Source organism: Symsagittifera roscoffensis, chromosome 4 (assembly GCF_963678635.1).
Source record: "Symsagittifera roscoffensis chromosome 4, txSymRosc1.1, whole genome shotgun sequence".
Classification (NCBI taxonomy): domain Eukaryota; kingdom Metazoa; phylum Xenacoelomorpha; order Acoela; family Convolutidae; genus Symsagittifera; species Symsagittifera roscoffensis.
The window spans coordinates 76,102,327-76,125,696 of record NC_087065.1 but is presented as its reverse complement, the minus strand read 5'-3'; the positions used below and the strand labels follow the sequence as shown (position 1 = coordinate 76,125,696).

Here is a 23,370-nt window from a genome sequence, read left to right as displayed (position 1 = left end):
CTTGGTCGATGAAACACTAGAGTTTAATATATACAAAAAAGGTTTTGCGTCCAATTCAAATGCGCGCGTTCAAAATTGACAAATCTCTTGCACTCGCACTAGGCTTTTTCTTTTCCACTTCAGACTTCACCGTAAATCATCCGAATTTTTTGACACAACGAGTGATATTCGAAGGGTGCAAAGATTCGATGAAAACCAATCTATTTTAAGAAACTTAATAATTTTGAATGCGAAACATAAAAACTTTTGAACGCTGTTGAAAAAGTTACAGTAGTAAAAGTCCGCAGGGGTAAGAAAAAGAGCCGAGCACAATTTTACTCACGCTACTTTTTTTTCTTACTTTCTGTTACTTTTTTCGATCTTGTTATCAATGACAGCAGAAAATTCGCAGAAAAATGTGAGCCAGGGTAGTTTTCAGACAAGACTCAACATGGCAGCATGTTTAAAACCAACCTGCCAACCTGTCAACGCCCGCACTTTAACTAACCCCCCATCTGAGCTAACAACCCCCCCCCCCCCTCTCCACCAGGGAGTAGAAAAAAGCAACAGTTTAAAGGTAGTTTGTTACCCTAATGCTTTGATTTAGCGTAAAATAGTGAAGTGATTCTCGCTTTTTCTTGGTTTCGACGATAAGGAAAAGGTCTTTGAAGGTTCTCAAATTTGACCTATCGCTGTTTGACGTACATTTTTCAAAGTTCTCTTCATTTTGTTTGTTATACGAAGACTAACTTTACCATTGAATAGACAAAGTTAAAAAATCATTAAAAACATGGATGACTTCTTATTTCAAAAACAGACTATTTTAATTTTCTGGATTCACACCAGAATATAAAATTAATAATTGATTTAAATAATTTGTTTATTTTTAATTGATTTAAATATTTAACAGGTTTCTCTAAATGTGATAGCTTTACAAAAAAAGTACGATAAAAATTGTATTTAAAATCAAAAGAGCTTCAAATGTTGAAAAAAATTGAAAAAAAGGAATATAAAAAAATGTTCAAAATTCGAAAAATAAAAAAATCCGAAAATAAAAAATGATGGAAACTGAAAAAAAAAAAATTAAATCGAATTTTAGAAAACATGGGGTTAATGTAAATTTTCAATTTTTTAATTGTCTGTTTGCTTTGCTGATATTTTTTCGTATCACCACCTTAAAGAGAGAAAATAATCACAAAAGAAGAAAACATTACAGATTCAGATCAGTAGTGCTCAAATTTTATCAAGAAAACAATATTTTTTGCTCAAGGTTGCCAAACTTTTTTCGAAGGAGTTGTTTTGGCTCGCTCGATATTATTCTGAGAATTTAGTAGACGCCAGCACTTTTCTTTCTGGGTATGTTTTCTTTAAAATAAAAATCTTTCGGGCAAAACAATGATATTTTCACTTTTTGACGATTTTTGTCTTCTTCGTTTTGATTTAGATCATTCCTTGAACAAAATTCAAGTGGGTGACGAAGCAGAAAGTCGAGATGATTTTTTGAGAATTAACACAATTTTGATGAGGGGGAGTGAGAAATTTTAGCTACGTAGTGCACACAGACGAATGCTGCACACCTGAGAAAATCAAATAAAGATACATGTACATAAATGAAGAATATGATATATCTTTATTCGTCTTTTAACCTTTTTGATTACAAGTTTTTGTTCTCTTTCAAGTTCCGATGCTTTTTGCTATTTATTGAATTTGTTTTTCGGTTGCCTTTTTTCTTTTTATTTGGAGCAACACTGCTGCGGAAATTGGTAAAACCTGAGCAGATATGATGCAGAACTTGGGTAGATCTGAGTCAGATCAGAGTCAGATTTTCTCATATCTGCCAATTAATTTGGTGTCAGATCTGAATCAGATCTGAGCAGCTATAAAGTACACATGCTGCAGATCTGCTGCAGGCGTGAAAAATGTATGATTTAACCTTGCTCAGATCTGGTTTTCAGATATAAGTCCATCACGGTAAGTCAATTTGTTGTATTCATTTTCAATAGTTAAGGAAGCTGCCAAAACGGGATCAACTGTACAATAAACCCACAAACCCCACCCCATCCCCCTCAGTGATTTAGGGGGAGGGGGGATATAGATTTTTCATAAGCAAACTTTGAGTATAGCCTAGGTTCATTCAAAATTAATCATAGTAATCAGTTTTATTTGCGCGTTTGTATGAAATGCTTATTGTATACATAATTATTTTCCAGAGTTAATAAATGCTCAGGGAGGGCATTCTACGGCAGGTCGCTTAGAGGGGGGGGGGGGCGGGGAGAGATCGTACGATTGATCCCTAACTTGCTTTCCTTGAAGTGAAACCGCTCAAACATTTGAAACAAAAAAGAAAATTAAAACTTTTTTATCCGTTTGAGTTGTAAAAAAACTTAACTAAACAAACAAACAATTTTCAAATTACTGATATTCATATAGGAAAAATGATGACCTAGCAGTATTTAAAGAACCGCGTATTCGGACACTGTATTAACCAATCAGAGTCGAGACAAGGAAGAATTGTTGTCTCGATTCTGATTGATTAATAGTTTACTAAGCGATCATTGCTGGTTGAATGCTTAGTAATTTTATCCTAAATTATAAGTCTCACCTTAGATCGTCAAATTGTCTTGACAAAAAGTAGAGTAGAAACAATAGTTAGAAAAGGTATGAATTAATTAGTTGGTTAGATACAAAGCACTGGGTTATTAGATTATATAAATGAATCGAACAGCTTAAAGAAATATACCTATGAGGGGAGGTTGGGCTGATCTTATTTTGTTCATCAAAGTTTTATCTTCTTACTAAGGTCGGTGGCTGATTAGTATGTATGGTTGCCCTTGATTTTGTCCAAGTCAGCACTTCTGGTTGGGTCGTCTGAATCGTCTTGCCGTAGTCCTTTGGGTACTTCTAGTCCAGACTTCCTCGGGTGTGCGTATCTCGAGTATCTTGATTTATAGTTTTTCAAACTTAAAAATGAGAAATTATTCTCTTTTTATAAGTGAAAAGGGCTAGATTAATTTTAGTGTTAGGGCAGAAAAGAAAAATTATTTATTTTTTAAAAGATCTGACTGAAGAGAACTGACTTGCTGCTTACTGAGCAAAATGAAACACTGGAGATTTCAGGCCAGTCCCTTTGCTCGTAAGCATAAACCGGCGGCTGATTCAATCTTTAATTATTCAGGTTTCACCTGCTCCTTTGTTCTCCCTTTCTAATAAGGGAATTTTCAAATCAAATATCTTTAACTTATTAGTCCCCTTTGATAAAAACCGCAGCCTTCAGTTTGTCTTATTAAAAATTCATATTACTCTCTCTAATGCATCATATTGCAGGTGCACCTCTGCTTAATCAAAGCAAGGAGAATTTCAGTGCAGCCGGCAAGACTGCTAAATATTTATCCAGTTTGTTTCAAGTTAAGTTAAAAGGGACGTATTAATAATCGCCGCCCTTTTAAAACACTGAGCATTAAAAAATGAGAAAAATTGGACAAGTATTTAAAAAGGAGTGGATTTTCAAAACAAGATTTTATAGTCCTAATAAGAGTAAATCAGTCAATATCTGATTTAGTGAAAAGAAGCTTGAATTTAATTGGCACGCTCCAATTTAGAATTGGGTCGTTAAATAAACAATTAAGACAATGGTCTTTTGTCTGTGTAGTATTTCTCAATACTACAACTCACCCCTTTTTTTTTTTTAGAAAATTAGGCTGTTCGATTCTTACAGTTACCATGGTGAAAATTTAAACACTTTAATGGTTAAATACTGTAGTTATAAAATTTAAAAAAGAACATCAAATGCAAAAGTTATAAAGATAAGTTAATTTTATCTAGAGCTTCCTTCCGGCTTCTAGCTCCACGTTGTATGATCTGAGGATCGCTATCTTCACGTTTTTGTTGCAACTTCACGATTTTCTTTTTTTTTGATTTTGTTCTTGATTCGTAGTCTGCTCATTCCGTCCGTAACTTCTCGAATGTCGTCCTGTTCTTCCTGTCTGTTTTTTACATAGTTCGGAAAAACAGTTATTCCCTCAAACGGGATGGTGACTTGCGTGCCTCCTGCCTTGAGGATGTAGCCGTGTTCCTCCCTCTTCTTTAATTTCCAGAAGTTGTTTTCGTTCTTTATAATCACTTCTGGCTGTGTTATGAAATCGATAGGCATCATCGCCTTTTCCATTGTCGTTGCGTTGACGACTTCAATGAACGATGGTAGTTTCCATCTGTTATAATTTTCCTTTATTGAGTACTTTAAACTCGTTATATATTTTGGATTTTCCGTATCCAATTTGGTTTCTCTGCACTTCTGCAGCTCCAATCTTTGGGTTAAACTGGGAAAATTGCGAGGGTTCTTATTTAACCCGTCGTCCATTGACAAAGATTGAACTGCTACAGGTTTCCGTTGTTTCTTCCTGAGAGGCAGCTTTTTTAAAAACTCTTTGGTTGCTGAATCTGTATTCGGCAGTTCCAATTCAAAATTGAGTCATATGCCATTTTGCTAAACATCAATTTAAAATAAGTAAATATTCAAAATCCCAAATTACATTTGGATACTAAGGCTTATTATCAAATTTGAATAATGATGGACATTTATAAGAGTGTAACATTTTATATATAAAAGGTGGAAAATATAATCTTGTGGTTTCACACAAACCCACCACGGAAAACAAATGAAGAAAAACGATCATGGTGTTTATTAACCAAAGGAATTTAGCACTTTACAACACTGAGTTAAGCTCAGATATGAAACTTAAAGCAAAAATGCAAATGTAGTTAAAGCAAAAAATGGAAATTTGGGCATTAATTAACCCCTAATATTAAATGTATGTTCACCTGGGGTCATCCACAGGCTTACCATGGGGTCCCCTTTTATAGGTAAAAGGGACTAGAAAAAACCGGGGGGGGGGGTAAATAGTATATAATATAGCATATTTAAAGGGTATTTTGTGTTTACTGTTGTTTATAAAGATATATAAATTGTGGGCGAATTACTGAAGGGTTGAGGCCTTACCAAATGTAGAAATGTAGAGGAATTGTATAATGACATCGGATAGTATGTATAATTAATTCCAGGGGTCGGAAAAATCACAAGGGATGTGGCATAAGGGACAAAATTTTGCAGTATTAGGGAGGCATCTTGTACAAATAGTGATACCTTGATGGCAATCAGTAAGATGTTGATAGCTTGCCATACTTTGGGTCTGGGTTGTTCCCCAATTTGCGCTTTTAACCATACTATCGCATGAACAACAAGGGGAGTCATATGAAAGTGATTGGGCATAATTTGGGACTTGGCAAATGGGGCATAAAATCTGTCCATATTTAGTAAAATGGGCTACAATTTGGCCATGACAGTCTATACAGATAAAGTGTGGTGGATGATGTGGCTCGTTATGATGTTGTTTCTTGAATTTGGATTTTGGTAAGTAGCAAATTGGGCATTCAAGAGTGGGTTGTCCAATGGTTTTTCGGAAGTACTGTAATATGGGTTGAGAAACATAAAGAAAACTTTGGAAATAAAAATAACAAGCTTGAAAAATTTTACATATAAAAGCTGGTACAGTTATCTGAATAATTTTTTTAAAGAAGGAAAAATTTAAAAAATAAGTCGATTGGAGGTTTGGAAATTTATGTCGATAACATCTTCGTCATTGTTGAATGCATTTAAGATAATATTAAAAAATCTACTGCTGCTTTTGACAGTAAATTTTTCTTCATCGTGGAAGCCAGGACTATAACTTGTGCAAAAAATATTCAACTGCTGTTGATTGGGATGAATATAAATACGGTTTGTGCGCGCTTGGTATCCGTCAACTTGGACGAGGAGATTATAATCAAGGACAAAATCAATGTCCATTACCAAGCAGAACATTTTGCGACTTCCTAAACAAACAGCATAATTGTTTATTCATTTTTTATTGCCTTTACAGGTCAGACATTTGTTAATTTGTTCGAAATTTAGTACGTGAACATCCTGGCGGCATATTGGGCATAAGAATTTGTCAAAAATTAAGTTAGTTTTGGATTTGAGAGTCATGTAGCATTCATTACAAATAAAATGAAAGGGTTGTGGATACTTTCTTTTGTGAAGTTCTCTTAATTGAAGGGTTGTTTTCAATTCTAGACAAACAGGGCATTCGTTTGCCATTGTATAAAAAGAAGTTATGCCCAAAACTCATCAAAGGCATTTTTGGAAAAACAGATAGGGCAGATGCTTTTGCATTTCTCAATGAAGTTATTGCATATAGTAATATAAGGGTGCTTAACTATCATATGTTTACCTTTTCGTTTGTTTCTGGATAACACTAATTGGTTGCAGATATTACAGACATCATATTCTGTCATATTAATTACATGAATAATCTGCCTGCAAATGGGGCAAGGAATTTTTGCGAATGGTGTACTAGCTCTTAGCTTGAGTTTATTATAACAATTAACGCAAACTAAATGTGGTGGTTGTGGAGGTAAATTTTTGTGTAATTTTTTCATTTGATCGCAAATTTCCAAACATATAGGACATTCAGTTGTCATTCTCACTGCTCATTCAATCTGGTCTAGATCGCAGGGAATGGGAAATGTTAGGCTATTTGCAAGACATAGTATTAAATGCCAGTATTTATTGCTTGGTTTATTAATGGTGCTGTGTAGTTCGCCATTATAAAGCGTTTCGAAATGAATTATAAAAATGGGGATTATTTTGAATTTTTCTGCTAGAATGAAGGAGCGTTGGAACCCTTTAATTTGGACAAAGGTTCTTTCGTAAAAAATTATCATTCTAGTCTAAGGTACAATGTTCACATTCCATATTGGTAGGACAAGACTCTGGGTGATCAGATACAAAAAGAAAGAATGGCCAATATCGGGAAGTGGAGTAAAAACTAAGTTCCTCAAAAGTACCTGTTTCGATGTATCGAACATTAACTATCATGTAAACTTGTAAATGTGGTTGTAATTCAAATGTTTTCTTTATATGAATAACTAAAACTGGTTGGTCGTTGATATTAAACATCATTTTTTCTAATTAGAGAAAATAGGTGGATTTAGAAAAAATTCTGCATTTGTGTCAAAAGCAAGAAAATGACTTAGTTCAAGGAAATTAGGGTGATTTCCTGGAACTGTTATTGTAGTTGCTATACTGGATTTAACCTTACTCACATGTAAAAGATAAAAGTTTTCAGAGTGTTTTTCTACTCCAATGAGTGAGTAACGTAGGTTTGGTAACCGGATAAACAGATTACGAGAGGTTAGTGAGATCATTTGAATGGAAATCGCTTATGTCTTTTGGCAGATGACTTAAGCATGTATTCGACAAAACTAGAAAAAAGTTCCAATATGGCGAGTTGTGGAAGATTTCAATTGTTCCGTCTTCTCAAGTATTACAATAATCAAAATATAAGATAAGTTTTGGACAATATGAATCGTTACAAGCGTCGAAGGATTTTTCTATTTGGTAAAGGAGTACGTGACGATTGTTTTGTTTAAATAACATGAGTTTATGTTCAATATTAAAAATAATTTCTTCACAAGCAGTTTCGAATATGGCTGAGTTTTTATACTTTAAGATATGAAGAATATCTTTGTATCTAGGATTGGTTTGCTTTACGATAATATCGTAATTTTGATTATGGTGAAAGTCGTTGATAATTAAGTGTAAATTGTTATCAATTGCTACGGATGGTAAAATTGCTGTTGTGACTCGGGAAAAGAATTTCTTTGGGAAATGAGGACAAGATATGATTAAGCACAAATTTTGATTTAGTGTGTCAAGGAACATTTATTTTTCTCCAAATTTTATATTTGGAAAGTATCCATTCAATTTTGTTGTTTTTGGTTAAATACTTATACACAGAAGTGAATTCCTTTGAAATCGGTAATGACGACTGCTGAGCTATTTCCTTCCAGTAAAGAACAAATATAATCATATTTTTTCTTTGAAGAGTCAATTTCAATTTCTTGAACAGTTTCCTCAGGATAAGTTATTATCATAAGGTGAATGCAATCATTTGGTTTGGTTTTTGGTAATATTGCTGATGCTATTAATGCTGGTAGTTTGTTTGCATAACCTGGGAGTTGAATTAATAAACGATTGTCTCGATCCAAAATTCCTACCAACATTTGAATGTTTGTGTTCAAGTAAATTCTTTGTATCGTGGTATTTCACACACAAAAATGAACTCCTTCTGAAGTAATTTTTATGATAGCAGATTCGTTACTTTGAAGAAACGAACAGATATAATTATATTTGGGATTCGATGATTCAATGACAGCTTCATGAATCACTTTCCCTGGGTAAACAATTAGCATGAGGCGTATAAAATTATTGGTTCCCAATTGAGGTAAATCAACAGCTGCTATTCGTGTAAACAGTTTATTTGTAAGTGTGGGAAATTGAATCAGTAAAAGAACTTGTCTGTCTAAAATATCGACTAGCATTTGGTCTATGGGGATGCACAGTTTTCTTGAGGGCATTCTGAAATAGAAAACTGTTGCTTAGGTTGGAGTTATAGTGTTGTTGTTGGTGGTTGGATGAGGGATTGTTGTGCTAGAGATCGTTCCTATTACATTGGTCCGTACTAAATGTTCATTTTGGTTATTTAGGTCTGGGTATAAACCAGGTTCGTTTCGCGAATCTGGTGACATTAAGGGTACTGCAGGCTCATTTCGCTCTACCATAGGTATTGAAGCAGTGCTTTCTTGGTAAATATTTTGATTATGATTTTGTTGTCGTATTTGTTTTTGTCTTGAGTTTCGCAAATCTGATGATTCAAGATTGGAGTTTTCGTTTGAGAAAATAGAAGTAAAAACTGATAGAACGAAAAGGTTATACGTGGCACCTAATATTATCTTCCAGAAGCTCATAGTACGATTTGTTAGCTGATTAATTTCCAAAGCTTTAATAATTGTTACTATTATTTCTAGCAGGAATTTGAGAAAAAGAAAACAGGCAAAATAAATTCCGATTTTTTCTAGGAAAAAAGCAACAAAACCGAATGTTCCGATGAAACTAATCATGAAAAATCCTGGTGAGAGCAGAGAATCTAGATAAAATGTTTGGTTTAAACCCATTGCAGCGGTTAAAGCGTCGGAATTTGCATAATCCATGTGTCCATTTTGGAGAACAGTTCATGTAATTTTTTTGAGAATGGATGTTGATGCTGTTTTATGATTAATGTTATCCCAAAAAGCTTTTAATTGTTTTGGGGTATACATGCCTGCGCGTCGGGAATCGTATACGGGAAATTCCGTAATATGGCCTATATCTTGTGGAGCGAACATTAAAGGAGTCTTGAAAGGTATTGGAGCCGGCATTAATTGGTACCAAGATAAATTATCATCTAAATCAAGTTGAAAGGCATTTTTGTAGCCACCAACGCAATGTATTTCGTTGGCAAAAGGAAAAGTTTGGCGGGTAATAGGGTCGACAAACATTGTTCGCCTGTTGTAAAAGATCGGTATTCGATCAAAGCATTTTTCGAGAACTTTAAGAGGTGAAACTTTTTTAGGGCAGTGATACAGCCAGCCAACTGCTCCATCGGTGTCCAAAAACATAGAGTGGTTGCCGGTTAACATGTATCCTGCAAGCCTGGTATTTTGTAAAGCTAACATCATTATTGTTAGAATTTGTGTTCTTTCGAGTTCACATTGATTCTGTAATAATGTCATTTCAGAATGTCTGAGTTGTTTAGCATTAAAGTACATTATGTAATCTAACTTTGCGCCCAGATGAAGTTCGTAATCAATTTCATCGGTACCTACATGGCGCCAAAGAGGATCCCGATTTTTATTGTTACGGTCATCATGGAGGAATGAAAAATTACCTGATCCCAGAGGATAGTTCAAAGGTTTCACTCTTATTTGATCGTTCTCATTTATTTGTATTTGATAGTAATTTCTATCATCGTGTCGTATGTTGCTGGATTTACCAGTGTTCATATCAAAACCGCCTGAATAAGAAATAAACAAGGACTCAAAATTTGTTTTATATAATGCTCCTGGCCTGCTGCAGACTTCTTGCTGCTTGTTGTAAATGCGAATTTTGAGGTGTAAGCCATTGGGTGCCGATCCCTCACTCAGTATATGATATTGAGGGTGGTCCAACTCAGTAGCGTACTTGACCATTTTCGCTTTTTGAGAAAACAATTTTGTGACTACGCAATTTTGGGGCATGTCCCAAGTGTAAGCATAAGGGTCTAATGATGTTGATTCGCATCCGCCTTCGAGTACTGTGCATGGTAATGGGATACCGTAAGGATTTTGTACTTGTTTTGTTTCTAGATTTACTTTGAGTTGAACTTTTTGCATGTGGGTTTCGTAACTATAGTGTTTGATTTGTCCCCTTTTCTTCCATGCTGTCGAACTGTCGCCTTCTAATGATGTTCCTTCATTTCTGTGTTGTAAAATACTTTCATCCATTTTTATAATTAGTTCATGGGTGTATCCATCTTCATTCACTGTAATTTTGTTGTTTTTTGCTGCTTTTTCGCAATCTTCTGGTGGTATAATAATTTCATAGGTTATCATGTTCATATTGTGAACGATGAAAGAATGTGCCCACATTCCGCAATTATAACGAATGGGAAATGTTTTTTTATTTTACACATAACTGCGTTCACGTATGTTCTATAAGACCGTTGATATACGCTAATTGTGCTATCGGTAGTGTAAAGGTTTTCTGGGCTAACTTTACATGGGGCCACTTGATTTAATTTTATTTTCCTGCATGCTTGAACAGTCATAGTGAATAACTTTGAGAGAATTCGATACGTTTTCCAAATCATCATTCTGTAGAATGACAAGAGGTATAAATGTTGAAAGTAGGGTAGTAAATTTCATCATTATCGCGAATTTGGTTGGTTTTTATTGGAAGAAACCATTGTTTTATAAAAAATTGACTAGTTTGATTGACCATTACGTGTGGGGTCATAGTTTGAATAATCTTTTGTATCCAAATTGATGACCCGGAGATTACAAAATGAGTTTTTAGCTAGTGAAGACTATTAGAGATTCTTTAGTTGAATCCTGCTTGGTAGAAGCTGGGTTGTCGCCGATGTCTCTGAATTTTTTCATTTGTCGAGCCCGTTTGAACAGATGTCTGTCCGTTTTGGAGATTGTGACTTGATGTAGTTGGTATATATGACAATTCATCAAAATTATTACCATTCCTATCGTTTGGATAAAGAGGTGTTGAGGTTAGCCTTCTCTGAGCTAATCCTGGTGTATGTGGCATTTGTATAGCTTCTGTGTTGTGCTCTTCAAATCCTGAGTCAATATTCGTTAAGGTTTTTTCTTGCTCAGTATCGTGTAGTTCTATATTATTTTCTCGTCTATGGTGTGTTTCGACAGGTAAATATTCTGATGAACCCATTGGGTTTTGAAATGATTTGTTGGTGAGTGGTGTATTGACAACTTTATTCCTTGATTTCATTAGAATTTCATAGAATTGTTTGTAGGACCTAGTTTTAAAGAGATTGGTATTTGAGGTTTTTGTCCAAAAACAGTTTCGTATGGTGTTAATCCAGTACTTGCGTTGATAGTGGTGTTATGAGCGAAAGCGAATTTCGCAGCTAGATCACTCCAATTTCCCTTTGCTTGATCAAAGAAAATTCTAAAATGTGTTCCTAGATGTTTGTTTTGTATTTCCACTTTACCATTTGTCCATGGTGAATATGCGATTCTGGGAGCATGGGTTATTCTTAGTTCATGAAGCCAACTAGTAAAATCTTCGTTCATGAAAGCTGTTCCTTTATCATAAACAAGTTTTTGTGGAATACCAAATGTGAGAATAAATTTTTCTAAAGTTTTTACTGTTTCAAATGCGGTAGTGTTAGCTACTGGATATACTTGGAGGAATCGAGAAAATGAATCTACCACAACTAAACAGTGTTTCTTTCCGTTTGATGCAGGGTTAATTGGTCCTTTATGATCTATGTGTACAGTATGAAACGGGAAAGGTACCGTATCCGTTCATTGTTCTAACGGTGCTTGGTTAAGATCGTGACGTTTGTGTTTATTTTTTTGACAGTCAAGACATCCTGCTATTAACTGGGTTATCCATTTATACATGCCTGGCCAAAAGAAAAATTGTTTTATATTCGCAATGGTTTTGTCTTTTCCTACATGACCTGCTAATTGATCTGTATGGGCCAATTCAAATGTTTTTATAAAAAGTGACATAGGTACACAAATTTTAATTTCTTTCACTTCGGGATTATCTGATGTTTGTTTGATGCAAAGAACATTTCTTAATAATAATAATGTTTCAAATTTATTTAGATATGAAGATAAAGCTTTCGATTGTCTATAATGTATATTTTTTGAGTCTTTGTTTTTGTTTCTCACTAATTCTTTTACGATTTTTATGACTGCATCCGTGTCTTGTTCTCTGGCAATAAGTTCTGTGTTTAAATCTATATTTTTTCCTAGGTTGTTGAAACTAGTAAATATCTGAGTAAGGTTATTCTTGTTTGTAAGTGTTTCGTTAGGCAGTTTGGTTGCAATTTTTTTGTTTTCTAGTTTATTGGTTAATTGTTCACATAATGCAATTTCTTCGTTTAGTAAACATTCTTGGATTATCTCATCTTGTTCATTAATCGGTTCAAAAAATAGGAGGTCGGACTGGTCTTCAATATCGTAATTTGACATATAATCCCCATATTGGGTTGGGTTAGTGTTTAATTCGAAGGACAATTTGGAGTAGTTATGATCTGATTCTTCGTCACTTGCATTACTATTTGGTGTTTTGTTTTGAATCATTCTAACTTGGTTGATAGCTGAACCTTGTATAAAGCAAGAACTATATCAGTTAGTGAGCAAATTTGTTCTTTTCTTGTTTCTTTGGGTATTTTGATTAATTTGTCGTTATTTATTTTGAATCTAGTTACACCATTCTTATCTTGTTTAATGACAGGAAAAAATTCGTCGCCGGGTCTTTTTTCGGTATCATGTACTATGAAGTATTTTTCTTCGTAGCCATTTTCGTCGTAGAATAGAATGTCTTTGGGAATTTTCTTATCTTTTAATTGGTGTTTGTCTAAATCTTTAGTTCTTACATTTCTGCTTAAAGTATCCGGGAATGCTAGGTTTTTTCCTTCGGTCCAAATAATTTTCAAATTTTGGAATTGTGATATAACCAACTGGTATCTAAAATATCTATGGGAAAGTTTACCTCTTTTTCCCCAAAGGTAAATCAAAGCTTCGTGATCAGTGTAGAGATATATTGGATGTGGTGAACCTAATAAATAGTGTTCGTATGTTTGTAGAGCTGATACAACACCGCAAAGCTCTCCAGCTGTTGTTGACATTTTTTGTTCCTCTTTGTTATATACTCTTGAATTAAAGGATATTATACGTTTTCCTTCTGGGAATTCTTGTACCAATATTGAACCTATTCCTATTGATGATGAGTCTACGTGTACATGGAAAGGATATCTTGTGTCTGGTATTGCTAAGATTGTATCTGCGCTAATTCTTTCTTTTATTTCGTTAAATAGTTTTTCATGATCTTGTGTCCCTTTAAAAACTGTATCATTCCGTATCAAATCATTGAAAGGTTTTGAGTCTACAGGTAAATTCTTTATATTTAAACTATAGAATCCTAAACAACCTAACACTCTCATTACATCTCTTTTGTTCTCTGGCGATTTCAATGCCTTGAGATCATCTACCTTTTTCTTGACTGGTTGTATGCCATTTTTATTTAATACATGTCCTACAAACTGAACTCTTCTCAAAAAAAATTTTGTCTTTTCTGGTTGAGCTTTTAATCCTGTTTTTCTTAATAAGTCATGGTATGTAGCAATGATGTCGAACATTTCTTCTACAGTTTGTGCTTGCATTACTGTATCGTCTATATAGGTTACTGCTTGATTTTTTTTTATTAAGGGTGCAAAATGTTTTGTCATTATTCTACTGAAGAAATTTGGTAGACCACATAATCCGTAAAAACCTCGTTTAAACGTATATTGTTTTGATCCAATTACAAAGCTTGTTAATTGTTGTGTTTCTTCTGTTAAAGGTATTTGATTGTATGCTGAGCATAAATCACTCGTGGTGAAGAAATTTCCTTTTAGCTTAGTGATGAGCGATCCTGTTGGTTCTAATGGCCATGAATAACGACTTAAGTCAGTTATTGAGTTCAGGTATCTCGCATCGATAACGAGCTTGACTATGTTTCCTTTTGGAAGTATTATAATTGGGTTTATAAATTCTGATCCCATTTCGGTATTACTTCCCATTTCTCTGATTATTCCTGATTTACATAGTTGGTCTAGTAAGTAATTCAGTTTTTCTTAGTAATGCAATGAAACTCTTGATGGTCTTTGTTTAGTCATTACAGAGTTTGGTAAAAGCTTTACATGGAATTTTCGCTTTATTAGTCCTATGTCATCTTTATGTTGTGAATATACGTCTTTATTTTGTAATAGCATGTTCATTAGGTCTTGTAATTGGTTTTGGTCTATATCAGAGTGAGTAAATTCAAATTTTTTTTAGAAACTTATGTTTTGTCTTGTCAAATTTTTTTTTGGATTTCATGAATTTGTATATTTGTAAGATGTGTTTGAGAGTTTAGTTCAGATTTGGGTTTCAGGTCCTTCGATTCCTTGCTGAAATCTGTTTCTAGTTCGTATTTATTAGTATAATCTAGTTCTTTTTGTTTCAAAATTTCCTTGTTTTTCCTTTTTGAATTTTTATGATTTTCACCAATTGATGCATTTTTGAAAAACAGTTGATCTTTTGATTGCTCGCTTACATGAAAAATATGATCAATATGTTCGTTTTTGTTGAACAAAACTTCCATAAAAGCTATATTGTCTGCGACGCTGTAGATTGTTTTTGAATCAGTTTCAATGTCCTCGAAAGTTTGTCCAATTGAACCTTTGGATATAATGACCTTCGATTCTTTAGTATTGTTTAACATTATAGGTAACGTTTTCTCGTCATGATTACAATATGTGTTATAAGTGTATATTCCTTTTTGTTGTAGGTCTTTATCAAGTTTGAACGATGTTCCTTTTTTTAAAAACTTTGTCAGCTGGGGATTTGGAAATGACACGAGTTGATTTTGGTGCTAAAATTATAGTTTGGTCCAAAAGTACATTCTGATAACTACTTATAAATGGATAGCTTTTGCTTTTTATATTGCTTATAGCGACTGATACTCCTGGGTACATTTTGAGTTCTAGTTTTGCTGTTGAAAAATCGATCGATTTAGTTGAATTAGAGAGGAAATCCATACCTAATATATTAAGTTTACATCCGTCCTTGGCCGCAACCCATGCTCGAATTTTTACAAAATAATCACCTTTACTGTCAAAACTAGCGTTAAAATTTGTATATCCTAAGAGTTTGAGTTTTTGTCCGTTAACAGCAAATGTTTTGGATTGTGCTTTAGTAAGTGTCAACTTTTGTATTTTTCCGTATTCTAAATAGGTATCATAATTTAACAGTGAAAAAGTTGCTCCAGTATCTACTAAAAATTGGGTTTCAAGGCCGTTATTTTTATTTTTGTCTCCGACGGGATGTTGATATAGATTAATATACATTTGTGACTTTTTATCTTGCGGAGACTGTTCTAGTTTAAAGTAAGTTCCTCGCCTTCGTCATCGCTGTAATAGCCATGGATTTTATTCTCACTAAATTGTACTTTAGGGTTTCTGTCTCGACTATTTTCTCTGGAGGATGGTTTTGAATCACCTAGGGATCTTGATTGATTATTGTAGGATGGGAATTTATTTTCGTGAGGTCTGTTTTGGTATTGCGTTCTATAATTGTCTTGTGAAAATGATTTTCTATTTCGATCGGGTATAGAGAATTGCTTCTGTTCCTATCTTGATTATAGTTATTTGAGGTTGTGTTGTAAGTATTATAACGATTTGGGTTATTTTGATCGTTAAATCTATTATTGAAATTTCTATCTCTTGATCCAAAACTTTGAGATCGAGATCTATCGAAACTATTTGTTCTATTAATGAGCTGTCTAGGATACGGAGAATATGGTCTGTTATTGTTATTTCGCTGGTTATAGCCATTGTATCGATTGTTATAACTAATTTCTTCTCGAGGCCTAGATCTCCTATTATAATTGTCTGAGAATTTTTCACGATAATGAGGTGGTTTTCTGTTTTGATCTTTGTGGTCTCTATATTTAAAACAAACACTGATAGTATGACCTGACCTACGACACCATTTACAAAATCGGGTATGGTCTTGTTTATTTCTGGGTTCATTCGGATTATAGGCTGCATTTATTTTATGATCTTTCATTAGTCCTGTTAACTCCTTAAGCTGATCCTTTATTCCTTCTATCTCCAACTTATTATCAACACTACTTGAGGCTGTTCCAGTAAACTCACTACTTACTGCAAAACTTAAGTCTTTTGTTGCAATATGATCTTTTAATTGTTGCCATGTTGCGGGTGGATTCTCAATTAGGAATTGATGAGCCTTTTGTTTCAAGCCTGGCGGGCTTAAGCCGCGTACAAAGAATTCCATTTTCTTTGCTGTTCTTTGATCATCATTAAAAGTTGGATTAGGCCATCCACGGTCTACTGCGGTGCTTAATCTATGTATGTAGCTTTTAATGAAATCATCAGGTTGTCTTTTTATGTTTTCTCCTTCTATTCGTCTCCTATACTTAACCTTATCATCAGTGAACCTATCTATGAATTGATCTCTTATATCATTCCAAGGTAAGTTTGCTGCTAATCCCTGATACCATTGAGCGGCTGGACCTCTTAATATTGAACCAAACAAGGCTTTTTGTCTGTTATCATATGCGTCTTGTTCGTCACCTGCGTCTCCTGGTCTAGTGCCTAGGGAAAATGCTATCTTTTTCTCTACTATATCAAGAAAATCTCTTGCATCTTCATTGTGATCTAAGCCGGTAAACTTTTCGAGAGCTAAATCTGAGTATGCTACTACGTTTGCCATCTTTGTTTAATTCACTCAATGTTTTGTTAACAATATATAAAGGGTTTGGATGTGTTCTGTACTGATCAATTGTACGGACTAAAATAATTGTATTTAAGTTACAAGGAAGTTTGCTGGGTTCAATGAATACGAATTTTTGTTAGATAGATCAATAGTGCTATGGGGCTGTTTAAGCTTTTTTAAGATAGAAGTTATCTCTGGGGTATTGCTGCTGGAGAGAATGGTTAATTCGTGAATATTTTTGAGTGGGTTTTTGGACAAAATTGTGATTTGATCTTTTTGGATATTGGTGATATACCAAATAATTTTTGTGGATTTATTTTTCAATTTTAGTTTTAAATTAAATGCTGTTGTATTTACTTGATGAAAGTTGGTCATAGCATTTTAGATCATTTTAGGACAAAAATATTTATTTAGGGAATGATAAACAATATAAAGAATATTTAAATTTTTCTAATCAATTTGGAATGAACTTGTTATGTTTTTAATTTTTATTAAGGAAAAATTTGTGTTTTTAATAAAAATTGATTAAAATGCAAGTAGTTTTGTGCTTAGGTATATTATGATATCAAAAAGCAATTGGGAGTGAAGCAATTAATCGTTCTTGCGGTATATAAATTATATTATTTGGTATTTTATTTGCTGAAGAATTGTGTCAATTTCTGGAGTGTATCGTCAAAAAAAGACATTTAATTCGTGTTTATTGTCGTTAGGGTGTTTTGCTAGTATACTAATATGATCTTTTTCCGTGTTAGTGATATACCATATGATGTTAGAGACTTTATTTCCTAATTTGAGTTTTAAATTTATTGTACTGACGTCAATTTTAAAATGTGTTGACAATAATTTTTACGATGTTTTCTTTTTCTTAAGCTAAATTGTACTATTTGATTAGTTTGTGTTAGTGTTTTGAAAACCTCCTAGGAATTATTGAATATTAACAAAGGTTATTAATAATAAAATAAGAATAAAAAAAAATTTGGAAGAAAAATTTTAAATTTTGTTTCTAAGTTTTTCAAGTTTTTATTCGCTGAAACCTTAACTGAAACCTGAAACTTTCTTCAACATAAGTTTAATTGATGCTTTTAGTATGGTTAACAATATAACTATATGTCTTTTTGGGCTATTATTGGCTCACTACTTAATTTTTTTTTAAAACTTTTACAAAATTTTTTGACTGAAACAATAATCTGAAACCTGAAAATATGGTAGCTGAAGTTAAGTTTTTTTAATTTTAAAATTGTCTAGAACCTTTAGTATACCTAGTTTATGCTTTATCTTGCAAAAACATCGAGAAAACCGAATCTTTTGATATCGTAAACTTAATTTTTGAAATCTCAAACCTAAAACTCTTAAACTCTCTCAAACTCGATTCATGAAAATAAAAAGTTGTTTTTTGATAGCTGGTCTACTGTAAATTAGAATTTGGAACAGGTTTGCAACTTCAAAATCAAAAATTTGGTCGCGGAAACCTAAGTTTTTGGGGTTGAAACTATGATTTCTAGAACTGAAACTATGGTTTGACCACTTGGTTTAAGAATTTTGAGATTGAAAATTTAGGTTGGTCTCTCTAATATATTTCTATTCCAGCAATAAAATTGCCAAAAAGATGAAAATTTTAGCCTAAAACGACGATTTTAGTTTTCTGAAACTATAAGTTTGAGGGCTCAAACTAACACCTTCTAGAAGTTTTTTGAGTTCAAAAATTTGTTAGTGCATTAAGGATTCTTATTATCTTTCAATATTTCACAAAAATTTTACTCGGGAAGCAAGATTTTTGGTTCTGAAACCAAAAACACCAATTCTGAAACGTACGTTTCAGCCTTAGGAACCAAAATTTAAAATTGGTTTGGTGGGTTTTAACACCGTTAGTTTTCTCTAGAAAGTCAAAATTTGGCGTTCGGAGCTCAATTTTGAGACCAAAACTCAATTTTTGTGTTCTGAAACCTGAAACTAACAAAAACGTACCATTTAAGACCAGGTTTTTGACTTATGGTATCCAAATTTGGGTTTGACTAGTTCAACTTTTGCTGTTTTACCCGAATCCGTTTACAGAAACTTAAAATTTTGACCGGAAACTATACTTATTTTAACTAAAACGTTTGACCCTATAACTGAAACCTAGACTGAAACCAAAAATTTTGGCTGGTAAAAATCAATTTTTTGAAGCTTAGGCTATCATATGAAAACTAGTTTATCAATTTAAAGTGGATGTGTCAGTGTTTTAGACTTAGTTTTTGTTGTGAAACCTGATATTTTTGTGCTGAAACTAATACTTGGTGTTTGGTGTTATGTGGTTAACGTTTAAGATTGGTTTTAGTGCGTAATCTTATTGTTTATTAGGTGTATATTTAAACTGTGTTAAAAAAACTAATAATTTATTAAAAAACACCCAAATCCGTTCCTTCCTTCGTGGTTTTCGTTATTTTCTTCCTTAGTTTCAGTAATTGGTAGTTTTACTGATGGTAGATTTAGGTTTAAGTTATGTTAAGTTGAATAGAATTAAAATTAGTTTAAGAAAAAATGAGGATAAGCCTCGAGAAATGATGAAGGATTAGAATAAATAGCAACAAGCGTGGATGGTTTGAGATAATGTGATGAAGAATTCAATTTATCATACAATTTAGGGTACTCTTAGATCGCACATATGACCACTTAATCCCCTCGAAAAAATTATTGAAAATATTTAATAAATTTTTGAGCACTTTAGTTTTATACAGAATATCGTTAATTTTAGTGATGATAACTTTAAACTGAAGTTTCGGCAAAAGTTTAGTGAATTACTGGACAAAACGGGTATATCTTACTAGCGGACTTAGGCAGAGAACGATTCTTTCAGAAATTTTATATAATATTATAATAATAGATAATAGTTAGGTTCATGAGCTAATGTCAGTTAGAAAGCCGTCTAATAGACCTCGATACGGAGGAATATCGTGGGCGACTGCTAGCGCAGGGGATGTTTTCGCAAGAACCCTACTAGGAATATCTGTCAAGTAGAAGACAATGAAATTGTGTTTCTATCGAAAGATACCCATTGTCTCTGGCTTTTTGAGGTTGGAAACTAATCTGACAAATACTCACAGATCCTAGTAATAATATATTTTTTGAATTTTAAAAGCTGTTTCTAGTTTGTTGGAAAAGGAATTTCTTAAGGAGTAGTTCTCTGCTGCGGTCGCACCAGTTTTACTAAGCGATCATTGCTGGTTGAATGCTTAGTAATTTTATCCTAAATTATAAGTCTCACCTTAGATCGTCAAATTGTCTTGACAAAAAGTAGAGTAGAAACAATAGTTAGAAAAGGTATGAATTAATTAGTTGGTTAGATACAAAGCGCTGGGTTATTAGATTATATAAATGAATCGAACAGCTTAAAGAAATATACCTATGAGGGGAGGTTGGGCTAATCTTATTTTGTTCATCAAAATTTTATCTTCTTACTAAGTCGGTGGCTGATTAGTATGTATGGTTGCCCTTGATTTTGAGACCAAAACTCAATTTTTGTGTTCTGAAACCTGAAACTAACAAAAACTTACCATTTAAGACCAGGTTTTTGACTTATGGTATCCAAATTTGGGTTTGACTAGTTCAACTTTTGCTGTTTTACCCGAATCCGTTTACAGAAACTTAAAATTTTGACCGGAAACTATACTTATTTTAACTAAAACGTTTGACCCTATAACTGAAACCTAGACTGAAACCAAAAATTTTGGCTGGTAAAAATCAATTTTTTGAAGCTTAGGCTATCATATGAAAACTAGTTTATCAATATAAAGTGGATGTGTCAGTGTTTTAGACTTAGTTTTTGTTGTGAAACCTGATATTTTTGTGCTGAAACTAATACTTGGTGTTTGGTGTTATGTGGTTAACGTTTAAGATTGCTTTTAGTGCGTAATCTTATTGTTTATTAGGTGTATATTTAAACTGTGTTAAAAAAACTAATAATTTATTAAAATACACCCAAATCCGTTCCTTCCTTCGTGGTTTTCGTTATTTTCTTCCTTAGTTTCAGTAATTGGTAGTTTTACTGATGGTAGATTTAGGTTTAAGTTATGTTAAGTTGAATAGAATTAAAATTAGTTTAAGAAAAAATGAGGATAAGCCTCGAGAAATGATGAAGGATTAGAATAAATAGCAACAAGCGTGGATGGTTTGAGATAATGTGATGAAGAATTCAATTTATCATACAATTTAGGGTACTCTTAGATCGCACATATGACCACTTAATCCCCTCGAAAAAATTATTGAAAATATTTAATAAATTTTTGAGCACTTTAGTTTTATACAGAATATCGTTAATTTTAGTGATGATAACTTTAAACTGAAGTTTCGGCAAAAGTTTAGTGAATTACTGGACAAAACGGGTATATCTTACTAGCGGACTTAGGCAGAGAACGATTCTTTCAGAAATTTTATATAATATTATAATAATAGATAATAGTTAGGTTCATGAGCTAATGTCAGTTAGAAAGCCGTCTAATAGACCTCGATACGGAGGAATATCGTGGGCGACTGCTAGCGCAGGGGATGTTTTCGCAAGAACCCTACTAGGAATATCTGTCAAGTAGAAGACAATGAAATTGTGTTTCTATCGAAAGATACCCATTGTCTCTGGCTTTTTGAGGTTGGAAACTAATCTGACAAATACTCACAGATCCTAGTAATAATATATTTTTTGAATTTTAAAAGCTGTTTCTAGTTTGTTGGAAAAGGAATTTCTTAAGGAGTAGTTCTCTGCTGCGGTCGCACCAGTTTTACTAAGCGATCATTGCTGGTTGAATGCTTAGTAATTTTATCCTAAATTATAAGTCTCACCTTAGATCGTCAAATTGTCTTGACAAAAAGTAGAGTAGAAACAATAGTTAGAAAAGGTATGAATTAATTAGTTGGTTAGATACAAAGCGCTGGGTTATTAGATTATATAAATGAATCGAACAGCTTAAAGAAATATACCTATGAGGGGAGGTTGGGCTAATCTTATTTTGTTCATCAAAATTTTATCTTCTTACTAAGTCGGTGGCTGATTAGTATGTATGGTTGCCCTTGATTTTGTCCAAGTCAGCACTTCTGGTTGGGTCGTCTGAATCGTCTTGCCGTAGTCCTTTGGGTACTTGTAGTCCAGACTTCCTCGGGTGTGCGTATCTCGAGTATCTCAATTTATAATTTTTCAAACTTAAAAATGAGAATTTATTCTCTTTTTATAAGTGAAAAGGGCTAGATTAATTTTAGTGTTAGGGCAGAAAAGAAAAATTATTTATTTTTTAAAAGATCTGACTGAAGAGAACTGACTTGCTGCTTACTGAGAAAAATGAAACACTGAAGATTTCAGGCCAGTCCTTTTGCTCGTAAGAATAAACCGGCGGCTGATTCAATCTTTAATTATTCAGGTTTCACCTGCTCCTTTGTTCTCCCTTTCTAATAAGGGAATTTTCAACTAGTTTTTATTTGATTTTTCCAAATCAAATATCTTTAACTTATTAGTCCCCTTTGATAAAAACCGCAGCCTTCAGTTTGTCTTATTAAAAATTCATATTACTCTCTCTGATGCATCATATTGCAGGTGCACCTCTGCTTAATCAAAGCAAGGAGAATTTCAGTGCAGCCGGCAAGACTGCTCAATATTTATCCAGTTTGTTTCAAGTTAAGTTAAAAGGGACGTATTAATAATCGCCGCCCTTTTAAAATATTGAGCATTAAAAAATGAGAAAAATTGGACAAGTATTTAAAAAGGAGTGGATTTTCAAAACAAGATTTTATAGTCATAATAAGAGTAAATCAGTCAATATCTGATTTAGTGAAAAGAGGCTTTAATTGAATTGGCACGCTCCAATTTAGAATTGGGTCGTTAAATAAACAATTAAGACAATGGTCTTTTGTCTGTGTAGTATTTCTCAATACTACAATAGTGTCTGAATACGCGGTTGTCTTGTCTAAATACAAACCGCATTCGAGGAAAATTTTAAAGTCTTATGCATTAAAAGGCCCAAAATTAAGTTTTCTATATCGTAAGCTCAAATTTGTGCAATTGATCAAATTTTATTGGCTTTTTTAAGCCAATCAAATACAAGCAACACAGGCTTTCCGACGATCAGTCTTTCTAGCCAAAAATATAAAAATATTAGCCAAAATTACCGAAAAGGTGAAACTTGGTAAAATAATCAAACTAATTTATAGTCACTTACCAAAACCTTGCCCAGACAAGAAAAAAATGCAGTAAAATGGCTTAACGACAAAAAATTTTAAATTCATCATAATTTCAGCTATTAATTCTATCTGCTTGAAATTTCAATTAAAATGGCGGAAAATATCAAATGAACTTGTTGTCTAATTAGCAAATCACAATGAATTTCTGTTCAAGAGATGTAAAACTAATGAGTTTGGGCTGCTGAGTGCATACGGCCCAAGTTTTCAGTCAACCAATTGGCTACGTGCTATTTACACATCAACTACCAGCTCGCTTTTTATAATGAAGTTTTT

At 33.2% G+C, this 23,370-nt stretch overlaps 1 protein-coding gene across 1 annotated transcript in view; it reads right to left on the bottom strand.

Moving 5' to 3' along the window:
* The window catches only part of LOC134845054 (kinesin-like protein KIF27), a 539,890-nt gene that overhangs the window by 411,806 nt on the left and 104,714 nt on the right, over positions 1-23,370 (bottom strand). The gene's annotated exons all lie outside the window — the stretch shown is intronic.